A 23,803-nucleotide genomic window follows, 5' to 3' on the forward strand; every position below is an offset into this window, starting at 1 on the left:
GCAAGTTCTGTGACACTCAGACACCCCCGATCCTTCTGTGACCCTGCGGGACCTGAGGCCATGCTGACCCCACCTGGGCTTCACCCTGGTTTAGCCTCTGGAGCAATGTCTCTTAGCAGAACAGACTTTTAAAAGTCCTGATTTAGTGCTCCATTGCTTTGCTGGGAGCCAGCCCCTCCCCCCACGGTCTATCTTCCCTTCCCTTTGGATTCACTTCTCCGCCAGTCCTACCTTTCAGAAAGTGTTTGGTTTTCTGTTTCTAGAATTGCTGTTCTTCTTCTCTTCGACCTCCTGTTGGATTTGTAGGTGTTTGCAATCTTTAGATAAGCTATCTAGCTGATCTTCTGCTACCTGATGTAGTCTCAGCCTGCTACTTCTCGGCCATCTTGACTCCCCACTGAAAGAATGCCCTATGTCCTCCATGTTATTTGTTATGCTCCACAAATAAGTGAAACCATATGATAATTGACTCTCTCTGCTTGACTTATTTCACTCAGCATAATCTCTAACAATCCCGTCCATGTTGCTACAAAAGTTGGGTATTCATCCTTTCTGATAGAGGCATAATACTCCATAGTGTATATGGACCACATCTTCCTTATCCATTCATCCGTTGAAGGGCATCATTGTTCTTTCCACAGTTTGGTGACCGTGGCCATTGCTGCTATAAACATTGGGGTACAGATGTCCCTTCTTTTCACTACATCTGTATCTTCGGGGTAAATACCCAGTAGTGCAATGGCAGGGTCATAGGGAAGCTCTATTTTTAATTTCTTGAGGAATCTCCACACTGTTCTCCAAAGTGGCTGTTCCAGCTTGCATTCCCACAAGCAGTGTAAGAGGGTTCCCCTTCCTCCACATCCTCTCCAACACATGTTGTTTCCTGTCTTGCTAATTTTGGCCATTCTAACTGGTGTAAGGTGGTATCTCAATGTGGTTTTAATTTGAATCTCCCTGATGGCTAGTGATGATGAACATTTTTTCATGTGTCTCATAGCCATTTGTATGTCTTCATTGGGGAAGTGTCTGTTCATATCTTCTGCCCATTTTTTGATATGATTATCTGTTTTGTGTGTGTTGAGTTTCAGTTCTTTATAGATCCTGGATATCAACCTTTTGTCTGTACTGTCATTTGCAAATATCTTCTCTTATTCCGTGGGTTGCCTCTTTGTTTTGTTGACTGTTTCCTTTGCTATGTAGAAGCTTTTGATCTTGATGAAGTCCCAAAAGTTCATTTTCGCCTTTGTTTCCTTTGCCTTTGGAGACATATCTTGAAAGAAGTTGCTGTTGCTGATATCGAAGAGGTTACTGCCTATATTCTCCTCTAGGATTCTGATGGATTCCTGTATCATGTTGAGGTCTTTTATCCATTTCACGTTTATCTTTGTGTATGGTGTAAGAGAATGGTTGAGTTTCATTCTTCTACATATAGCTGTCCAGTTTTCCCAGCACCATTTATTGAAGAGACTGTCTTTTTTCCACTGTATAGTTTTTCCCATTTTGTTGAAGATTATTTGACCCTAGAGTTGACGATCCATATCTGGGCCCTCTACTCTCTTCCACTGGTCTATGTGTCTGTTTTTATGCCAGTACCAGGCTGTCTTGGTGAATACAGCTTTGTAGTAATGTTTGAAATCAGGTAACGTGATGCCGCCAGTTTTATTTTTGTTTTTCAACATTTCTTTAGCTATTCAGGGTCTCTTCTGATTCCATACAAATTTTAGGATTATTTGCTCCAGCTCTTTGAAAAATACCGGTGGAATTTTGATTGGAATGGCATTAAAAGTATAGATTGCTATAGGCACGATAGACATTTTAACAATGTTTATTCTTCTGATCCAAGAGCATGGAATGGTCTTCCATCTTTTTGTGTCTTCTTCAATTTTTTTCATGAGTGTTCTGTAGTTCCTCGAGTACAGATCCTTTACCTCTTTGGTTATGTTTATTCCCAGGTATCTTATGGTTCTTGGTGCTACAGTAAATGGAATTGATTCTCTAATTTCCCTTTCTGTATTTTCATTGTTAGTGTATAAGAAAGCCACTTATTTCTGTACATTGACTTTGTATCCTGCCACGTTACTGAATTGCTGTATGAGTTCTAGTAGTTTGGGGGCGGAGTCTTTTGGGTTTTCCATATAAAGAATCATGTCATCTGCAAAGAGAGAGAGTTTGACTTCTTCATTGCCAATTTGTATACCTTTTATTTCTCTTTGTTGTCTGATTGCTGTTGCTAGGACTTCTAATACTATGTTGAACAAGAGTGGTGAGAGTGGGCATCCTTGTCGTGTTCCTGATCTCAACGGGAAGGCTGCAAGCTTTTTCCCATTGAGGATGATATTTGCTGTGGGTCTTTCATAGATAGATATTATGAAGTTCCGGAATGTTCCCTCTATCTTTGAAGTGTTTTAATCAGGAATGGATGCTGGATTTTGTCAAATGCTTTTTCTGCATCAATTGAGAGGACCATGTGGTTCTTCTCTCTTCTCTTATTGATTTGTTCTATCACATTGATTGATTTGTGAATGTTGAACCATCCTTGTAACCCAGGGATGAATCCCACTGGTCATGGTGGATAATCTTTTTAATGTGCTGTTGGATCCTGCTTGCTAGGATCTTGTTGAGAATCTTAGCATCCATATTCATCAATGATATTGGTCTGAAATTCTCCTTTTTGGTAGGGTCTTTGCCTGGTTTGGGGATCAGGGTAATGCTGGCTTCATAAAAAGAGTCTGGAAGTTTTCCTCCTGCTTCAATTTTTTGAAACAGCTTCAGGGGAATAGGTGTTATTTCTTCTTTGAAAGTTTGATAAAATTCCCCAGGGAATCCTTCAGGTCCTGGGCTCTTGTTTTTTGGGAGGTTTTTGATCACTGCTTCAATCTCATTACTAGATATTGGTCTATTCAGGTTGTCAATTTCTTCCTGGTTCAATTTTGGGAGTTTATAGTTTTCCAGGAATGCATCCATTTCATCTAGGTTGCTTAACTTATTCTCATATAACTGTTGATAATAATTTCTGATGATTGTTTCTACTTCCCTGGTATTAGTTGTGATCTCTTCCTTTTCATTCATAATTTTATTAATTTGAGCTTTTTCTCTTTTCTTTTGGATTAGTGTGGCCAATGGTTTATCGATCTTATTGATTCTTTAAAAAAACCAGCTTCTAGTTTCATTGATACGTTCTACTGTATCTCTGGTTTCTACCTCACTGATCTCTGCTCTAATCTTGATTATTTCCCTTCTTATGTGTGGAGTTGGTTTGATTTGTTTTTGGTTCTCTGGCTCTTTAAGGTGTAGAGACAGTTGGTGTATTCTGGATTTTTCAGTTTCTTTGAGGGAGGCTTGGATGGCTATGTATTTCTCCCTTAGGACCACCTTTACTGTATCCCATAGGTTTTGGAGTGAATTGTCTTCATTCTCGTTGGCTTCCATGAATTATTTAAGTTCTTCTTTGGTCTCCTGGTTAATCCAAGCATTTTTAAGCAAGTTGGTCTTTAGCTTCCAGGTGTTTGAGTTCCTTCCGAACTTTTCCTTGTGATTGAGCTCCAGTTTCAAAGCATTGTGATCTGAGAATATGCAGGGAATAATGTCAGTCTTTTGGTATTGGTTGAGTCCTGATTTTCGATCCAGTATATGGTCTATTCTGGAGAAGGTTCCATGTGCACTTGAGAAGAATGAGTATTCTGTTGTTTTAGGGTGGAATGTTCTGTATATATCTATGAGGTCCATCTGGTCCAATGTGTCATTCTATGCTCTTGTTTCTTTATTGATTTTCTGCTTCGATGATCTGTTACTGAGAGAGGCATGTTAAGATCTCCTACTATTAATGTATTCATATCATTATAACTCTTTATCTTGATTAATAGTTTTCTTATGTAATTGGCTGCTCCCATATTGGGGATGTAGGTATTTACAATTGTTAGATCATCTTGGTGTATAGTCCCCTTAAGAATTATGTATGTCCTTCTGTATCTCTGACTACAGTATTTAAAGTCTAATTTATCTGATATGAGAATGGCTACCCTGGCCTTCTTTTTAGGTCCATTGGCATGAAAGATGCTTTTCCATCCCTTCACTTTCAGTCTGGGTCTATCTTTAGGTTCAAAATGGGTCTCTTGTAGACAACATATGGATGGGTCCTGTCGTTTTATCCAGTCTGCAACCCTGTGTTGTTTTATGGGCTCATTTAGGCCATTGACATTGAGAGTGATTATTGATAGATAGGTATTTATTGACATTGTGTTATCTTTGAGGTCTTTCTTTCTGTAGATTGTCTCTATATTTCTGTTCAATTATATTTTTAGGATTTTTTCTCTTTTATAGAACCCCCCTTAATATTTCCTGCAGTGTCAGCTTGGTGGTTGCATAGTCTTTTAAGCCTTGCTGGTAAAAACTCTTTATCTCTCCATCCATTTTGAATGTCAGTCTTGCTGGATAAAGTACTCTTGGCTGCATGTTCTTCTCATTTAGTGTCCTGAATATATCTTGCCAGCTCTTTCTGGCTTGCCAGGTCTCTGTGGACAGGTCTGACATTATTCTGATGGGCTTTCCTCTGTACGTAAGGAGCTTCTTTGTCCTGGCTGCTTTCAAGAGGGTCTGCCTACAATTATAATTCTTCATTCTTACTATTAGGTGTCTCGAGGACTTTAGAGAATCTATAATCTTGGGGGGAAACCGTTCTGCCTCTAGTACATGAACGCTGGTTCCATTCGTGAGATTGGGAAAATTTTCATGGACAACTTATTCCACTATATCTTCTAGATTTCTTTCTTTCTCCTCCCCTTCAGGGATTCCAATAATTCTGTTGTTGAAACGTTTCATGGCATCATTTATTTCCCTGATTCTGTTTTCATGGCTTCTAAGCTGTTTGTTCCAGGCTTCCTCCTGATCCTTTCTCTCTATCTGTTTGTCCTCTAGATCAGTAATTCTATCTTCTGTCTCAGTTACCCTAGCTTTTAGAGCATTTAGATTAGATTGGAACTCATTGAGAGCATTTTGAACATCAAGTGATATATTATTTTTAACTAAAGTCCATATTTTATTCAGATTCCCTTTGTTCTTACCTAGTATTACTCTGTTACAGATAATATCCAAAATACCACTTTGTATTTTATAGTCCTATCTTCTGATACTTCTCTTGGCTTTGACAATTTGTCAGAATTTCCTTGGTTTTGATAACCTTAAGAGATTTGAGGAGCACTGGTATTCTGAATTAATTTAGATTTATCTGAATTTTTCTTTCTCATTGGAATGGAATTATATGTTTGCAGGAGGAAGAACACAGATAAAGTGACATTGTATCACATCCTATTAATGGCACATAATATCAACAGTACCTATCACTGTTTATGTTAACCTTGATTATTTGTCTGAAATAGTATTTGAACTGTTTCTCAAATCCAAAGTTACTTTCTCCCTTTCCCCCATATATCTATATACATATATACAACCAGAGATCTATATCTATAAATCTATATGTGTATCTGCCTATCTGAAAGGAAGTTACTATGTGAAGTCCACCTAAAGGAGTTGGAATTGTGTTTCTTATCCTTGGGGAAGAAGAATCAGCATAAATCATTTGCAGTTCTTTTTCAGAAAAGATTTGTCTCCTCTCTCTCTTCATTCATTCATTCGTTTATATAACTATGGGCTCATGATATTCATTTCATACTTTGAGTTATAATTTAATATAATTTTATTTATTTTGTTCAGATTTTTTCAGCTTTCGTTATTGGGAGTTCTTTCAGTTATCTCCTCTGTCCCTTTGACATATCTCAATTGTGTGTGTGTGTGTGTGTGTGTGTGTGTGTGTGCACGTGCACTTTCTTATTTTGTGGATGCTCCACCCTCATCTTGTACAATTACTGTCCAAGCTTAGAATCAGATATTATCCAAGGAGCTTTTCTTTCTTTTAATTAAGAATAATATTAGAAACCAGAATTTCAGCACCTGGTGAGATCATTGTCACTGGGTTGTATTTGTTTAGATTTTTCCAGCTAAATATCTATATATATGTATGTATACTAAACAGTGTATATGCATGTTTCTATACATATTTCTATCTGTAACCATCTGAATTTATAAAAAAGTAAATATGAGTTGTGCTAGTATGTCCAACTGTAATCCATTACCACTTGAGTCATTTCAGCCAACTAAACTTGCTTATCTGTAGACACTTCCATCAGTGAAGAACCTGATTCCTATTAACAGTATCAATTTACTTAACTGTTCATTTCCAATATATATGTGTAGAAGTATCAGTACTGTTAACATGTAACTCCACAGGAAATGACAATGAATAAGAGTACAATGCTTAGGTATAAAGTTTTTTGTTAGGTTGTTTGGTTTGCTTTGATTTGGTTTGGTTTACCTTTAGTCTTAATCCATTTATTTCCAGAATTACTTACATAGTAACTTTTGCTCCATTCTTTTAAGTGAAAATTTTTCATACATTTATAATAGTTTCTTTTTGCACATTTTATATTTTTACCAGAAATCATATGATCTCCTATTTAATTTACACTCTTTGTTCAGTAAAGTTTTATGGGTTCTGACCCATACATAGTGCCATGTATCCATCATTATAGTATCATTGGAATGGTTTCATAATCCTAAAATACTCCCTGTGCTTCAGTTACTTAAATCTTTCTTCTCCACACCTCCATACCCCTGACAAGCACTGATCTTTGTAATGGCTCTATAGTTTGGGGTTTTCCAAAATGTTGTATAAGTCAAATTGTGTGGTACATAGCCTTTTTAGACTGGTTTCTTTTACTTGGAGATTATGCATTCAAGTTTCCTCCTTATCCTCTTATGACTTTATAGCTCATTTTTTTAAATCACTGAATAATATTCTATTGTATGATGTATCATGTCTTGTTTATCCAGTTCTCTACTGAGGAACATCTTGTTGCTCTTGATCTTTGGCTATTATGAATAAGGTATCTATAAATATTCACATGCAGGATTTTATGGGGACGTAAGTTTTATGTGGATATATGTTTCAAATCATTGGGTCAATAGGAACACTGTTGCTGAATCCTGCAGCTAGATTACATTTAGTTTTCTCAGAAAGTGTCAAATTGTCTTCAAAAGTGGTTGTACCTTTTTGCAGTCCTACCAGCAGAGAATGAATTGCTCCGCTGTATGGCCAGCCGTGGTCTTGACTCCTTTTGGATCTTAGCCCTGGTTATATGTAAGTAGTGGTATCATATTACTATTTTAATTTGCAATTCCCTAATGCCAAATGATGTTTCTTATCTTTTCATATGATTATTTATTGTCCACATAACTTCTTTGGTAAGGTTCAGATCTTTTGCCCATTTTTTAATTGGGTTGGATATTTTTTATTGTTGTTTTAATAGTTATTTGTATATTTTGTAAACAAGTCCTATAGAAGATACGTATTTTGCAGCATCTAATATTCTTCTTCTAATCTGTGGCTAGTGTTTTCATTTTCTTGATAGGTTATCTCATACAGAAGTTTTTAATTTTATTAAAGTCCAATTTATCACTTCCGTTATTCATGTATCATGTTTTCTTGTGTTGTATATAAAAACTCATTATCAAACCCAAGTCAATGTTCATTTAATCTTTTATTTATCTCTAGAAGTTTTATCTTGTATCCTATGCTCTTGATATATTCATTTATTTTCCCAGGAATTTCTTACTTGAATCTTTGAGTTTTCCTACATAGAAAATCATGTCATCCATGGGTAAAAACATTTATATTTTTTCTCTGTATTCTGTACTCATTTTTTTTTTCTTTTCTTGTTTCATTGCACTAGTTAAGAATTTCAGTACAATATTGAATGGGTATAATGAAAAAGAACATCCTTACTTTTTCCCAGTTATAGGTAGAAAGTGTCCATGCTCACCATTAGGTATAAAGTTAGCTCTAGTTTTTTTTGTTTGTGTCTTTGTTATATAGATGTTCTTTATCAAGTTGAGAAAGTTCCTGTTTATTCCTAAATTGCTGAAAATTTGAGGTGGTGAGTAGGTGTTGTACTTTGCCAAATACTTTGCTGTTTCATTTAATATCATCATATGATTTTCTTCTTTATCTTTTTGATGTGGAAGGAATACATTGTTAGATTCTTATTTTTTGAAACATTTTTATAGAACTAGAATGAATCCCACTTGTTCATGGTGTGTACTTATTTTTATAAATTATTGTACTTGGTTTACTAATATTTTGTTGAGGATTCTTACATTTATATTCATGAGGAATATTGGTCTTTGGGTTTCCTTTCTTGTAATATCTTTATCTGTTTTATGCATTTCACGTCATTGTGTAATCCTGGCCTCAAAAATGTGTTGGGAAGTTTTTTTACATATTGAAGAATGCAGTACTTTCCACATTCATAGAACTTTTCATAGAATAGTGGAGAAGTGAAGGCCATGCTATACTTGCAGAGGTTATAGAGAACTCCTTAAATCATTTCCTAAAACCAGGAATACACACACTTTGAAGTGCTTCTATGGTTCAGATAAGCATTCCAAAGCATTACTGAATCAGGGGAACATAAATGTGATTATATCTAGCTTACTCTTTCTTTTGTCACGTAGAGTATTGAATGGATCCTATGACTTGCTTCTCCCATTTCTACCTACCTATAACCTTCTTCACTTACAATTAGTTATAATAGGATTCTTTTGACTTTTTTAAAAAGAAATTTTACCTGTTATCATGAAATTTTGTTTATTTGTAGCAACCTTTATTTAATACTTAACATGTGCCAGTTTGTAAATCTGTCCCCACACTTTGTTGACATGGTCTGTCTCTACTGTGATAAAGATGTGTGTGTACTATGTTCCTCCTCGTGTCTGATCACTCTGTCATCTCAGGCTTAAGTCAGATGGAGGATTTTATTTGTCCAGATTTTTCTGTGCTCTGACTGGGGAGGAGTGTTCAGCACTTAAAGCAGTGCTCTCCCCACCAGGGATAGCAAGCCATCATTTCTCCTATAGCATGCAAGGAAAAAACATTTCATCATCTTGAGTTTGCAATTTCTTTTTTTTTTTTTTTTCCCTGAAGATATCACAGTGTATCTTGGTTGTGGAGTATACTCTTACTATTAATCTGACTTTGATCCTATTCTGTAAGAAATATAACCATGGCCATATTTTGCCAGAAGTGTATTCATCGCATATCTAGAGTTATTTTCTTTACAAGAGGCAACTTAACTGGCTTAGAAGTAGCCAGTGTATAGGAAACCATTCCCACATAGTTACAGGATGGTTTATGAATTCAAGTTCATTTGCTACAGATATGTTCTGTGCCAATATTTTACATCATGCGTAATGGGGAAAGCAAACATGTGCTGCTTATTCAGTGTATATTCCCCAGCATGCATCATGAATTGGAGCCAGACTGCCTTTTTTAAATCCCTCTGCCCCTTAAGAGATCTAAATTTGGGGCCAGTTCATCAACTCTGTTTTCAGTGTCCTCATTTGTATAATGGGAATATTAATAATTTTATTTTCCTGAGTTAACCATTAGGATTAAAATAATATGTATGTATTTATGTAAGTTGTTGAATACATACATATGCATGTATGTATATATAAATATATACCTATCTAATATAAATACACATATAATGTTCTGTTATGTGTGTATATGTACATATATGTGTGCATGTGTTTATGTATACTGTCTTTGTAATATATTGCAAGTAATAAAATTAAATTTTACTATAAATAAAACTACGTGATAACAAGTAAAGTTTTTAAAAGGATAAAACATTACTTTAACTATTTAACTGTGCTCTAAATACCACATGTAATTACCCTCTCCACAAAAGGCTCTTAAATAGTAAAACACTAACCATAGATAAAGACATGCAGGATGTTACAATAGGTGCTAACCAGAATTTTAAAATAACATTATAAACAGAATCCAGGAGAGGAAATGAGAAAAGAAAGCAAGGCTTGTGTTAAATCAATATGGCAAATTTAGAATATCCTTTTCTCAAACCATTTCTCAGAGTCTACCAAACTTTAGCCACCATCAGAGTCATTTGAAAGCTTGTTAATACACAAATTGAAGGGTCCAATACACCAAATTTTCTGATTTTGTAGATGTGGACTGGGGCCTGAGAATTTGCATTTCTGTTTTACCTTTGGTTCTAATGCTGTTGGTCCTAACTAAGGAGCATAATGGGAGAATCATGGCTCCAACCACAGCTGAAAATGAACACTGGTGTGATGCACCAGTACAAGCTATATCACAAAGAACAAATAGAAGAAGCACACTGGTTCAAATATGTTTTAAATAACTATAGTCTTTTGGGTCCCTATATTTTACCAATAAACTTGTCTCAGTTCTGAAGATTATTTCTATTTTTAGGTCTCTCACAACAGATATAAAATAGTTGATTTTATGAGTAGAATACCAGCCTTCTCAGGGCTCCTGGGTGACTCAGTGGGTTAAAGCTTCTGTCTTCAGCTCAGGTCATGATCCCAGGGTCCTGGGATCGAGCCCCACATTGGGCTCTCTGGCTCAGCAGGGAGCCTGCTTCCCTTCCTCTCTCTGCCTGCCTCTCTGCCTACTTGTGATCTCTATCTGTCAAATAAACAACAACAACAAAAAATCTTAAAAGGAAAAAAAAAAAAAAGAAGAATACCGGCCTTCTCTAACAATGATATGGAACTTTGTGGTATTTTCTTATTCAAATTGGATGGAAACACTATTCCTACTACTCTAAATTAAAGATTGGTTAACATCCATATTCATTAAGCAACTTAGGACTTGTCCTACCTAGAGAGCTGAAAATATTAAAATTTATTGTCTGGCCATTAGATTTGTTCATATGTTTTAAATGGAACTAATGCTTTTTGTTTGGGGTTTTTGGCTTTTTTTGTTGTTGTTGTTGGGGGTGGTGGGGGAACTAATACTTCGTAACCATGACTTCCAGCATAATATAAGCATACTTAATTTATGCGTTTTAGTAATATGGTTGTTAACAAGGATTTTGGCTACTATAAAGTTACCTCAGATGTGAGTTAGAATTCTGTAAAGATATTCTGAAAGTTAGTTTGACTGCTATCGAAATCAGACCTGACTTTTTTGTAGAAATTGACAATCAAATCTTAAAAGTTATATGGGAAGATAAGAGACTTATATTAAACAAAACTATTTTGAAAAAGAAAAAAAGAGAACTTTCCTAACTTTAAAATTTAATATAAAAATTACAAAAAAATTCACAATTTACTATAAAGATATAGTAATCAAGACATAAAGATAGATGTATAGATTAACTAAGAGTCCAAAATAAACTCCTGCTAATGGCCAATTACTATTCAACAAGAATGTCAACACACGTCATTGGGGAAGTAGTCTTTTTAACAAATGGCTCTGAGATAAGTGTATTTGTTTATGCAAAAGAATGAAGTTGGGCCTACCATGCACCATATACAAAAATAAATTAAAAATAACTTATGAAGCTAAAATGTAAATTAAAAGTATGTAAGTCTTAAATGAGAAAAGAGAATATCTTCCTGATCTTGGGTTAGACAATGATTCCTTAGTATAATAAACAAAACAACAACAACAAAAAAGCAAAAACAAACAAACAAAAAACCCACAAAAAACAAAAACAACCAAAAAAACCCTTATCAAAACTAGGTTGTAGGGTATGTGCTATGGTGAGTGCTATGAATTGTGTAAGGCTGGTGATTCACAGACCTGTATTCTTAAAGCAAATAATACACTGTATGTTAATTTAAAAAAAAAAAACTAGGTTTTGTACAACAATACAATGAAAAAATTAAAATGCTAACCCATAGAATGGAAGAAAATACTTGCAAATTATATAATGTTAAGGGATTTATATCAAGAATATATGAAGGAAAAAAGAATATATAAAGAATTCATGCAATTCAGTATTCAAAAGACAAACTAATTTTTAAAAACCAGGCAAAGGATCTGAGAAGCTATTTCTCCAAAAAGATATGTAATTGGCTAAATCAGAAGTTAATTAATCACTAAGGAAATACAAATCAAAACACTCACTCAAATGCTGCTCAGCATCTACTAGGATGGCTATAATCAAAATGACAGTAACAACCTTTGGTGAGGAGGTAGAGAAATTAGAACCCACATATACTGCTCTAGGAATATAAAATGATAACAGTAATTGTGGAAATTAGAATGGCAAACTTCTTTTTTTAAAGATTTTATTTATTTATTTGACAGAGAAAAAGAGAGAGGGAGAGAGCACAAGCAGGGGAAACAGCAGGGGGAGAGGGAGAAGCATACTTCTCACTGAGTAATGAGCCCTTTGCAAGCCTAGATCCCAAGACCTTGGGATCATTATCTGAACTGAAGACAGATGCTTAACCAACTGAGCCACCCAGGTGCCCCAGAATAACAAATTTCTTAAACACAGACTTTCTACTAGACACAGGAGTTCTCTTCCTAGTTGTATAATAAAAGGAAATTTAAAATGTGCCCACATAAAGTCTATAGCAGCATTGTTTATAAAAGCCCCAAAATGGAAACAACCCACACTTCCAGCAACTGAAGAATAGAAAAGTAAGATGTTGTATATCATATGATGAAATATTATTTAGGAATTATAAAAATGAAGTAGAGACAGACAAATAGAGATGAACCATGAAAGTACCAACTCAAATGAAAGAAGTAGTCAAAAAGAACACTTTCTGTCATTCCATTGATAGGAAATGTGTAGAATGGGCAAATCTATAGGCCAAGTAGATTAGATTACGTAGGACTGAGTAGGAGATGGGAAGGAATGGGGAGTGACTGCTAATGATGTAATATTCAAAAATTAGATTGAAGTGATAGTTTCACAAATGTGTAACTACACTAAACATCAGTGAGTTGTACACTTTAAGTGGTTTATATGATTTGTGACTTACATCTCAATAAGTCTATTTTTAAAAATTGGAACAATAAATCTCAAAATAAGAAATAACAAAGTGACTAGGTGGCTCAGTCAGTTAAGTATCTGACTCTTTTCTTTTTAATTTTTATTTTTTAAATTTCTTTTCAGTGTTCCAGAATTCATTGTTTATGCACCACACCCAGTGCTCCATGCAATATGTGCCTCCATAATATCCACCACCAGGCTCTCCCAACCTCCCACCCCTCTCCCCTCCAAAACCCTCAGTTTGTTTCTCAGAGTCCACAGTCGCTCACGGTTCGTCTCCCCCTCCAATTTCCACCAATTCCCTTCTCCTCTCCATCTCCTCTTGTCCTCTGTGTTATTCCTTATGCTCCACAAATAAGCATGGAGCATAAGGAATATCATGATTACTTATGATAATCATAAGTGTCTGACTCTTGATTTCAGCTCAGGGCATGATGTCAGGGTTGTGAAATTGAACTCCATATCAGGTATGGAGCCTGCTTAAGATTTTTTTCTCTCTCTCTCCCTCTACCCCACCCTCCCACCAAAAAATTAATAAATAAACTAAAAATAAAATACAATTAGAAATAGAAAGGGAAAATAATTTTATTTGCTCGCATATCATATTATTGTTGATGTAGAAAGTATGTTTTCATGGATTGGAAGCATTTATCTTGGAAAGAAGTGAATTTTCCCCCAAACTAATCAATAGGTTCGTGTGTTATGAATTAATAATCCAGAGTGTATTTCTGTTGAAACTGTATGCTGATTCAAAAATTTATACAGAAATATACATAACCAAGAATGTCCAAAACAATTTGGAAGAAAAACATATACGTTTTGTTTTATTTTTAAGACTATTTTTAAAAGCAGTTTTATATTTGTAACAAAATTGAGAGGAGGATAGAGAGATTTTTCGCATCCGCAGAGCATCCCCCAGTATCAATAACAATCCCCCAGATGGGGTATTTTTTACTGAGGATGCAATTACATCGACAGATCATAATCACCCAAAGTGCATAGTTTACATTCAGTTCACTCTCGATATTGTGCATTCCATAGATTTGGACAAAAGTATAATGACATATATCCATCATTATAAGGTCATATAGAGTGTTTTCACTGCCCTTATCATCCTCTATGCTCTGCCTATTCATCTCCATCTCCCAACCCCACACACATCCCTGGCAACCAATGATCTTTTTACTGTCTCCATAGTTTTGCCTTTCCAAGTATGTCCTATGCAGTTGACACATGGATAACACAGGTTTGAGCTGCAAGGATGCATTTATATGTAGATTTTTTCATTAAATATGTTGGAAATATTTTTTGGAGGTTTGCAACAAATCAAAAAATTTGTGTTTAATCATGTGCTATCTTATTTAATGTAGCAACTGAAGTTTTATTTTGTATTGTACACGTTTAAATCTATGGTTCTCTGAGTATTTTTGATAGCTCTTTCTTTTTCTAAATAAAAAATTATTTTGAAACTATTTAGAAATCTAATTAGACATTGTTTTGTGCTGGTCTGAGCCTATCTGTAGTAATGCTATGGATTAGAAATGCCTGGACAATTTGGAAGAAAAAAAATTAAATATAAAAGTGAGCTTCCCTCAGACATTTCCCCTTCTTAGCCATTGTTACAACTAAACTAACCTTTGTGGTTCTTTTTACAATTGCAAGATGTCCTTCAGCCATAACTATTAGAAAACTTTGAAGAAAAAAAAAAGTTTGTCTCTTATAAGCCCTGGGGAATAAAAGGCATACCAGGGGACACACACTGAAGTCACAGGTGGAGAGAAATTGGGGGTTGGGAGAGAGAAAAGAGAGAGAGATCACATGTACAGACTGACCTGGGTTTCTGTGTTTATTGGGCTCAAGGGTAAGGACCTAGGGTTTCACAGGTTCACTGTTGGTGAATTTAAAACACAAGAGTAGGAATTTGAAACATGGGAAGAAGAAAACCCAGTGGACCAAATGGTCAGTTATAGAAATCAACCAAGATCTCTAAAACAAAGGAACCTCGGGGCGGGGTGGCGGGGGGCGGGTGGGGGGGAGAAAGTGGCATGAATCTTTCAGTGTGGCTGAAATGAATGTCAGTGTGGCTGACAAAATGTTTATATAGCCTTTAGTGAAGCAGAGGCATCTGTGAAATGGATGAGTCTTTGAAGTGGATGTTTCCACTATCAAAGCTTAAACAAGGCACTTGCACTACAAAAAGAAAACCCAGCTGTCACAGCTTACACTACAGACTTATAAAGACCCCACCCCCCCACCGTGGATGTAATTGTTAATAAACTTATATATGAAACAGAGTTCTTTTTAAGTATAGTCAGCTGTGGTTTATTTTCTTTGTCTTTGTGTAGGTCTTCTCTTAGAGGGCACCTCCCTTTAAAGGTAGGTATATCTGGATGTACTTAGAGGGCAAACATTTCTAAAGGCTTTATTTGGAAAATTGAAACTGCTAAGGACAAAATTTTCATGAAAGGATAGGTTCTCTCTGGAAGTAGTGTAGTATATTTCACATCATAAAAGGTCCTTTTTCTGGGTATCTGCCTGCCTTCCATTAAGATAATGCACTATTTTAGAAAGTAATTCACAAATTTTGGCTACCATTCAAAATCTAGACTTTTTTTCCCTCTCCTTTTGTGTTGTTAGTTTTGCTCTGTTTTGTTTAACAACGGAGTGAAAGAAGTATCAAATCCAGTGGTTTCATACAATATTGCTTAAAGAATTACCACATGGTTTTTCCTGGGCTTGCTCCTGTTTTTTTGTATTTCTTCCTTGGATCTCAAACACCCTTACCTCAGGTACATTGAGGCACCCATAGCCAGTATGTGAATCTTGGCTTAAAAAAAAAAAAAAAAAAAAAAAAAAAAAAACTATTCCAAGAGCTGTTTTCAAGCACAGATTTCTTCTTAGTTCGTTTCTATTGAAGTTTTCATTATCTTATAATATCTCTGAAGAAAAATATCAGCTTTTTCCACTGCTTTGAAAACCTACCTCCTCACATAAACATGCATGTCAATATTTAAAGAAGCTTTACTTATAATCACCCCAAACTGGAAAAATAACAAGATGCTCTTTGGTAGAAGAATGGATAACCTGCGTACATCCATACAATAAGATATTATTCTTCAGTGAAAAAAATAAATCATTGGTTTGCAAAAATACATAGGTAAAACAAATACATATAGCTAAGTGAAAGAAGTCTGAGTTATACTTATTATATGATTCAAATTATATGACATTTTGCAAAAGACAAAAGAAGAGATGTAGAAAAGATCAGTGTTTGACAGAGAGTCAAGGGGAGGGGGAAGTTTAAATAAATGAACACAGGGAACATTTTAGTGTGGGAACACTATTCTCATGATACTGCAGTAGTGGATACATGACAGAAGGCATTTGTCAAAACCCATAGAATTTTACTGACTGAAGAGTGACTCTTTATGTATAAAAAATCATTTAGGAGGTCATGGGATCCCGAGATGGAATGCAGAATGTGAGGAAAAACTCTAACTGTATTATAAATATATATACAAAACAGTCTCAGCAAAGGGATGAGAGAAAGAAGTCCTGACTTAATTAACTTTGGAAATTAGTGATGTATGGGAGACTAGAGTTAAAAGAAATTATACAGAAGCACTGTATCCTAGTTTATCAAATTGTTTTCCATGAGAGTACTGGCTATCAATTATGATAACCCTGCCTAAATACTTGAATTAAAAAAATAAATGGATGATGGATGGTTGCAAACTGGCTTCTCACTGTTGGAGTAGGCATCTATAGACAAAGGTAGGAGGCTAGAATGATCCATGTATTAATAGATTATCATTTGGTTAACCAAATGGATATCTTTGCAAAGTTATGTTTTAGATTATTAAGATATGTGTGGTAACATCTAGAAGTATGTACAGGAATGTGTATGTAAATAGGTTAGCACACACATGCATATTTACTGCTTCTGTCACCTGAAAGGGCTTAGAAGCAACAAAAGCCCAGAAGAATGAAAACACCTGGCACTCAGATCTTGGTTTCTAGTAGCATTTTGCAATAAAAGAAGACATTCCTTTTTGAAAAATGAGTGATTATAGGAGGGGGACAGAAAATACACAGCATAAACCAGAATGTGAGGAAATATTAAATTACAGTGATGTATGCCAGTGAGATCAAAGGACCAACTTGATGGAGTTTCCAGTGGCCAAAGTTAGAGCAACTTGAATCATGAAATAATTAAGTAGTATTAGATTATAATCCAAAATATTAAATAGATATATATGAGCATATATTGTCTAAATAAATGATTCAATAAATAAGTACATGGAGGGGTACTTGGGTGGCTTAGATGGTTAAGCATCTTCATTTGGTTCAGCTCATAATCTCAGGGTCCTGGGATTGAACCCTGCATTAGGCTCCTAGCTCAGCCTCTACTCCTGCCTCTCCCCCTGCTTGTGCTCTCTCTGTCTCTCTCTTGCAAATGAATAAGTAAAATCACAAATGAAATAAATAAATGAATAAATGAATGAATGAGTGAATGGAAAAGACAAAACAAAATTGTACCATGGAAGAATTCCAAATAACTGATGTAGATATTCAACATTCAAGAAGGGTCAGACCTAACTTCTTTAAGTTTGGGCTGCTCCTAGTAATTTCCTTACAGAGAGTACAGCATGGAAGAGCGGTATAAAACAGTAAATTTACAAGGGAGAAATACGACAACATTATCTCAAGGTCAACATCAACAGTGATGTCATGTTGTTGGCAAACACCTGTGATATATGATGAAAATGGCACTTTATGGCCTTCCTCTCCCAAACCCATAATTTCAGTATAATCATGGGAAAAAAATAAGACAGATGCCAATTTAGGACATTCTGTAAAATACCTGACTGCTATTCCTAAAAGTTGCCAAGTTTATCAAAAACAAAACAAAACAAAAGTCTGAGAAACTGTCAGTCAGTCAGGAAGAGCTTAGGGAAGCATGATGATCAATGTAATGTAACAGTTTCCTGGAAGGCATCTCCTCAAGCAGAAAATGAACAACAGGTAAAAATCAAATACATCTGACTGAGTATGAACTTTTGTTAATAATAATGTATCATTGTTGTCTAAGAATAACTGTACCATGTTAACAAAAGATACTAATGGGAGTAACTGGGTATGGGGCAGAAGGGAACTCTCTGTATTATCTTTTCAATGGTTCTGCAAATAGAAAACTGTTCTAAAAATCACATTTATTTTCATGATGGTTATCTGACTTAATTTTTAACAACTGCATCATACCAGTCTTCATTGGTCTAATCGTAGTTGTTCAGAAGTAAGTCTGCCAAATAGATTTTGAAAGACTTTATACTGAATTATCTTCACAAGAAGAGTTTCAGACTCTGGTTCACAGAAATATCTGAAACATAGCTAGAAGACTATAAAACAGGGACAGTATTTCATCTAGAATTTAAATGTCTAGTGAGAAAGAATCAATATTCAACTACAGTTAACAGCCTTGGGTAAGGAGTAAATAAACTTTGAGGGAGAAACAAAGAGAAATATACTAAGACTAACAAAGCTGTGAAAATTTGGTAAATAAATAATAATATCTGTCTTCAAGAACACCAGTCTCTAACCACATGTAAGTCCTGGAAAATAATTTAATAAAATGGACTTTCTAAAAATGTTCTGTATTTTGACAATAATGTTTAAATGTAGTCAAATTGTTAGCTGAGGTTCTGAATATGTACAATACATTACTGGAAAGTTATTAAGTGAAGCTACTCAATTCCTGCAGAAGGCTACAAAAGTGTAATATTAATTTGTAGAAACTTGAATTGGGAAAGTGATATCACTGTCTCGTTCTAGCTTCAGTCATTATAATTGGAATGAAGTCTTATTATTTCATTTTCAGTTTTTCATTAGAAGCTTTATAATAAAGATGAAACATTAGCATTTTAATGCTTTTGTGAATAAAATTGTTGTTGCACTTGCTCTTAGACATGGGCACAATCATTTCTCAAGTGTTCCTTCTCATTATAATTAAAGACTGCCTACTTGACAAAAACCCTGGTCTCTGAAATGATAGACACCATTGCTTTTAAGTATTACATTATTATTCAGAAAGCATTTTGTACACATTTTTGATATCTTTTAGTATTTTCTGCAAAATTGTCGAGACCCTTTGACAAAAATGTCAAGCCCAGTGGACATTCTTCACATTATCTTGTCATCTCAGTCACCTTTGACACTTATAATTCTTCTTCATGAAACATTCTGTGTTTCAGAATCTATGAAGAGTCTAGATTTTCTTATATATAGTTGAATACGCATTGATTTGTCTTATATTTTATTTTCTTTCTCTCACCTCCCAAATTTTGCTTTTCTTCGGATTTCTGTCTGGGCCCTCCTTATTTATTCAGTTTTTACTCTATAATTCATTTTTGAACAATTGTATTAATTCCAAGGGCTTGCATTATCTTTGATCTTAAACTGCCATTTGTCAAGACTGAACAATAGTTAGAATTTATGCACTGATTTCAGACAGAAAAGGACTCAAGTATTTGCTTTGTAGCTAACTTTTTCATGAATCTCGTAACTTGCTAAGCCTTAATTTTGTTTGTTTTTTTCTTGTTCTTTTTTTTTTTTTTAAAGATTATTTATTTATTTATTTGACAGAGAGAGATCACAAGTAGACGGAGAGGCAGGCAGAGAGAGAGAGAGAGGGAAGCAGGCTCCCCGCTGAGCAGAGAGCCCGATGCGGGACTCGATCCCAGGACCCTGAGATCATGACCTGAGCCGAAGGCAGCGGCTTAACCCACTGAGCCACCCAGGCGCCCCTTTTTTTTTTTTTTTTTTAAGATTTTATTTATTTATTTGACAGACAGCGATCGCAAGTAGGCAGAGAGGAAGGCAGAGAAAGAGAGAGGGGACACAGCCTCTCCGCTGAGCAGAGAGCCTGATGCGGGGCTCGATCCCAGGACCCTGGGATCATGACCTAAGCCGAAGGCAGAGGCTTTAACCCACTGAGCCACCCACACCCCTGCTTTTTTTTTTTTCTATAAAATAATAATCATAATAATATCACTATCATTCACTATATAAATCATACCAAATCTTGTACTTTACACAGAGCATCTATTTCAATTCTCACTTTTAACACTCTATCATCCTTAGTAACATAACAGCATACAGATGAGAAATTGAGTAACTTTCCAAAATAACTTTCCTGTGGTTAGAGCTCAGATCTGAATTAGCCAAAGAATGAGTTCTTAATGTCTGCTTTAAATTTTTACCATAGCAATACTGGACCTAAACCACCAATACCTTACCTATTGTGTGTGTGTGTGTGTGTGTGTGTGTGAGTGTGTGTGCAAAGAGAGACACTCTTACCCAAACTACATACTTAAACTCTTCAGTAAATACAAGCCAGATACCTCATTCAACATAAAGTTAAACTATTTGATAGATGATTTCCCCAACTATCCCAGCTTGTTTTTCCTTCCTCATCCCTTTGCTACCTTCACTAAGTACTAAGGCAGAATCACCTTTCAACCTTGTATCCAACTTACCGTCCCTAAGTTCCACCTCATCAAGATTTTACATCTGTTAACTTCCTCCCTTTCCACTGCAATACCCAGGAGCAAAGCCACCATCATGTCACACCTGGATACCTGAATATTTTACCAAACAAACTTTATAGTCCTTTTGTTTTTTAATTAAATGTAACTAATGTCACATTTCCTTTCCTACTGCCGAAGAGCAGAAAATGTTTCCCCTCTCCAGCCTCCATTGCTGTAACGCTGAAATCAGATCTTCTTAAAGTACTTTACAATGCCTGTATTTTGAACCTGGGTTCAATCTGTAGTTCCTTTTCACATTACTTGCTAAGTTGACTTAAGTAATAATGATTTTTCCACACCCAGAACTTCTTGTTTGCTTAGTATTTTATCTAGAAGATTATTGTCTGTATCCTTAACTTTCTTCGTTCTTGCTTACAGAAGCAGGACAACACGGAGAAGAAAAGCAGCTTCTGGAGCTGAGTTCTATCATGTTTATAATCTTGGTTAAGTTACTTCACAATTCAACGTATCGGTCTCCATATCTGTAAAATGAAGAAAATAACATGCGCCTCTTTAGTTGTTGTAAGACTACATGCTTTAAGAGTTTCTTGAAACAAAATTAACATTTATACTGGTTTAAGAAAAGAGTCAATTAAAAACTATATAATCACATGTCACAGAAATCTAAAATCCTAACATATGTATTGGTATATATTTTATAAAAACATTAAATACATAGTATGTATAAGAAATATATCAGTAAATAGTAATCATTAATTTTTGTTAGAAAAATGAAAATACAAACATGTCCTATGATTTGTGAGTGAAAGATACTGTACAGAATCCTGGCTGACTATCAAAAGACCAATTTTATTTTTCTTTCAGCATACATTTCTATACATGATCAATACTGGGAAGAACATAATTAAAGGAGTAAATGAGTTGCTCAGTACTTTTACTGAGGTACTTTTGTACTTTTGTACTGATGTACTTAGTACTTTTACTGATACTTTTGATGAAAGTATGCTAACATATTAATACATTTCAAGCAAATAAATTGGTTTTGTATCATCTTTGGTTTCATAATATAAGAAAATCTTATATATTTCTGGATTTATATTTAATACATGCAATAAATGTAACATTCTTAAATGTATACAAAAATGCTGTTTAATGAAAACCAATACAGATTTTACTGTAATGAGAAATCATAAAAAACTATAATAAGAAAGTCATATATGATGTTTTATCTAATATTATTTACATAAGTTTCTAAGTTAATTTTTGAAAATCGGAGAGTGTGCTAAATTTTGGAACAAGGGCCACCATTCCAAGAAAATTAGTTGTGAATTTAATGTTCTTTTAGTCCTGTTGTATACTGATGTGCACACAATGGAAATGAGTGATTAATTTCTTCACAGGCTAGTGTAAATTAAAAAATAAATCTTTTCCCAGAAAAGGTTAGAAACTAATATGATCTGTTCTGAAATTGTGACTTTCTTTCATTGAGATTTTCATCATTCCAAGTCAGCAGGGAGAGTGCTAATTACTCATTTAAAGACGCTAAAGTGGCCCTGGGAGGTAGATGAGAAGAGGGAAGGCCCTACTAGGAAACATGCCCCTACAGGGACTACTCGTTAGCAGTCCTTTCCTTTGGAAACCTCAGAGAGAAAGTTTTTTACATCTAGCCAAGTAAAACTGTTAACTTCTAAGTGGAAACAATATTAGAGATTTAATGTTAAAAATTATTTTGTTGGGTCTTTCCATTGACTCCTGGAGCTCTTCATCTTGCAGAGTCAGGTGGCAAGTTCACAGAGGGGAATGTCCCGTCAGCAACCGTGCAACCTCCACCAAAGCCATCTACCTTTAAGTAAATGAGCAGGAAGTAGATGAGCGGGTATTACAGCCAAGTAGTGAGAAAGCACCTTGCATCTTAAGAAAGAAAAATCAGACCAGATGCTAGTGGTGCTGTTTTCAAGACCAAAAACTCATACGAAAGTACAGATGAAGAGGAAGGACAGAGCTACCTAGTCCTTACCCAAGAAGTTGATCAGTAAAAAACTTTATCTATAACACAAGTCAAGTGAAAGTACTGAGAGGGATCTAAACTCTCTCCTCTACTCAGTGAAGTCTTTTGAGGAGTTTCAGCTGGAATCACAGTTTCTCCAGGGAGTCTGTATCATGTGTTTCAACTGTCAACCCAAGACATGAGAGAATGCTTTGCCTTTGATGCTCTTTGAACCTCCAGGTGACTGGATTGTCCAGTCTCAGTTCTGTCCTGGCCGATGAGCCTCCAGCGTTTTCACCGTGCTCAACAAAATAAATGAGCCAACATATCCTACCAGTGTTTGTGCCTCTCCCCACTACATGAACTCAGGCTTGCAATGAGAAAACTGAACAAAATCAGCAAAATTTATCCTCAACTTCAGTTATCACATATTTTTCAAGGCATAAATTAGAAAAAGGGCAGGATAACAGTGAGCAGATTGTCATTTGCACAAAGGTGTAAGTAGAAAATGTCTCACTCATTTTAATTATGTTTGGATTTGATAAAAATATGTGAAACTAATAGGAAAAGGTAGAAAAAATATTCACACAACTTTCTTTTTAAAATTAAGGCTTTAAAGAATATTTTCAATGGTGGCAAAATACACAGAACACAAAATTTAACACCTGAACCATTTTTAAGTACACAGTTCAATAGCATTAAATTCATTCACATTATTGTGCAACCAATTTCAAGAACTCTATTTATTATGCAAAGCTAAAATTCATTACCCATTAAACTATTCACTATTCTCTCCTTTAGCTAGTCCCTGGCAACCACCATTCTACTTTCTTACTCCCATGCTGATCTATTCAATCACTTTTCCCATTTGAAGGGTGAGTTCATACAGTGGCTTCATAACATATTAGCCAAATCATTAGTGGTCAGTATTTATCTTTTTGTTACTGGCTTTGTTTCACTCATCATAAATTCAGGTTCATCTATGTTGTAGCATGTGTCAGAATTTCCTTGCTTTTTAAGGCTGGATACTATTCTATGGTGTATACCACATTTTGCTTAACCATTCAGCCATCGATAAACACTTGGGTTGCTTTCACCTTTTGGCTTTTGTGAATAGTGCTACCCGGTACACACTTGTAGAAATATCTCTTTGAGAGCCTACTGTTAATTCTTTGGGGTATATATTCAGAAGTGGAATTGCTAGGCATATAGTATTTCTATATCTAAGTTTTTAAGAGGAAGGATTATACTGTTTTCCATAACAACTAGACCGTCACACATTCCCACCAACAGGACACAAAGGTTCCAATTTCTCCACATTCTCCACAACACCTGATATTTTCTGGGGTTCTGGGTTTTGTTTGTTTTTTAAAGAT

At 35.1% G+C, this 23,803-nt stretch overlaps 1 long non-coding RNA gene across 1 annotated transcript; it reads right to left on the reverse strand.

The window, feature by feature from the left end:
- Positions 1 to 258: 258 nt before the first annotated feature.
- Positions 259 to 12,383, reverse strand: LOC125086295 (uncharacterized). Its single transcript, XR_007123145.1, has 3 exons — positions 12,373 to 12,383; positions 4,673 to 4,680; positions 259 to 397 (listed from the first exon to the last, which is right to left on the reverse strand). It is a non-coding gene; the product is annotated as an uncharacterized LOC125086295 (long non-coding RNA).
- Positions 12,384 to 23,803: the final 11,420 nt, after the last annotated feature.

This window comes from Lutra lutra, chromosome 15 (assembly GCF_902655055.1).
Source record: "Lutra lutra chromosome 15, mLutLut1.2, whole genome shotgun sequence".
NCBI lineage: Eukaryota > Metazoa > Chordata > Mammalia > Carnivora > Mustelidae > Lutra > Lutra lutra.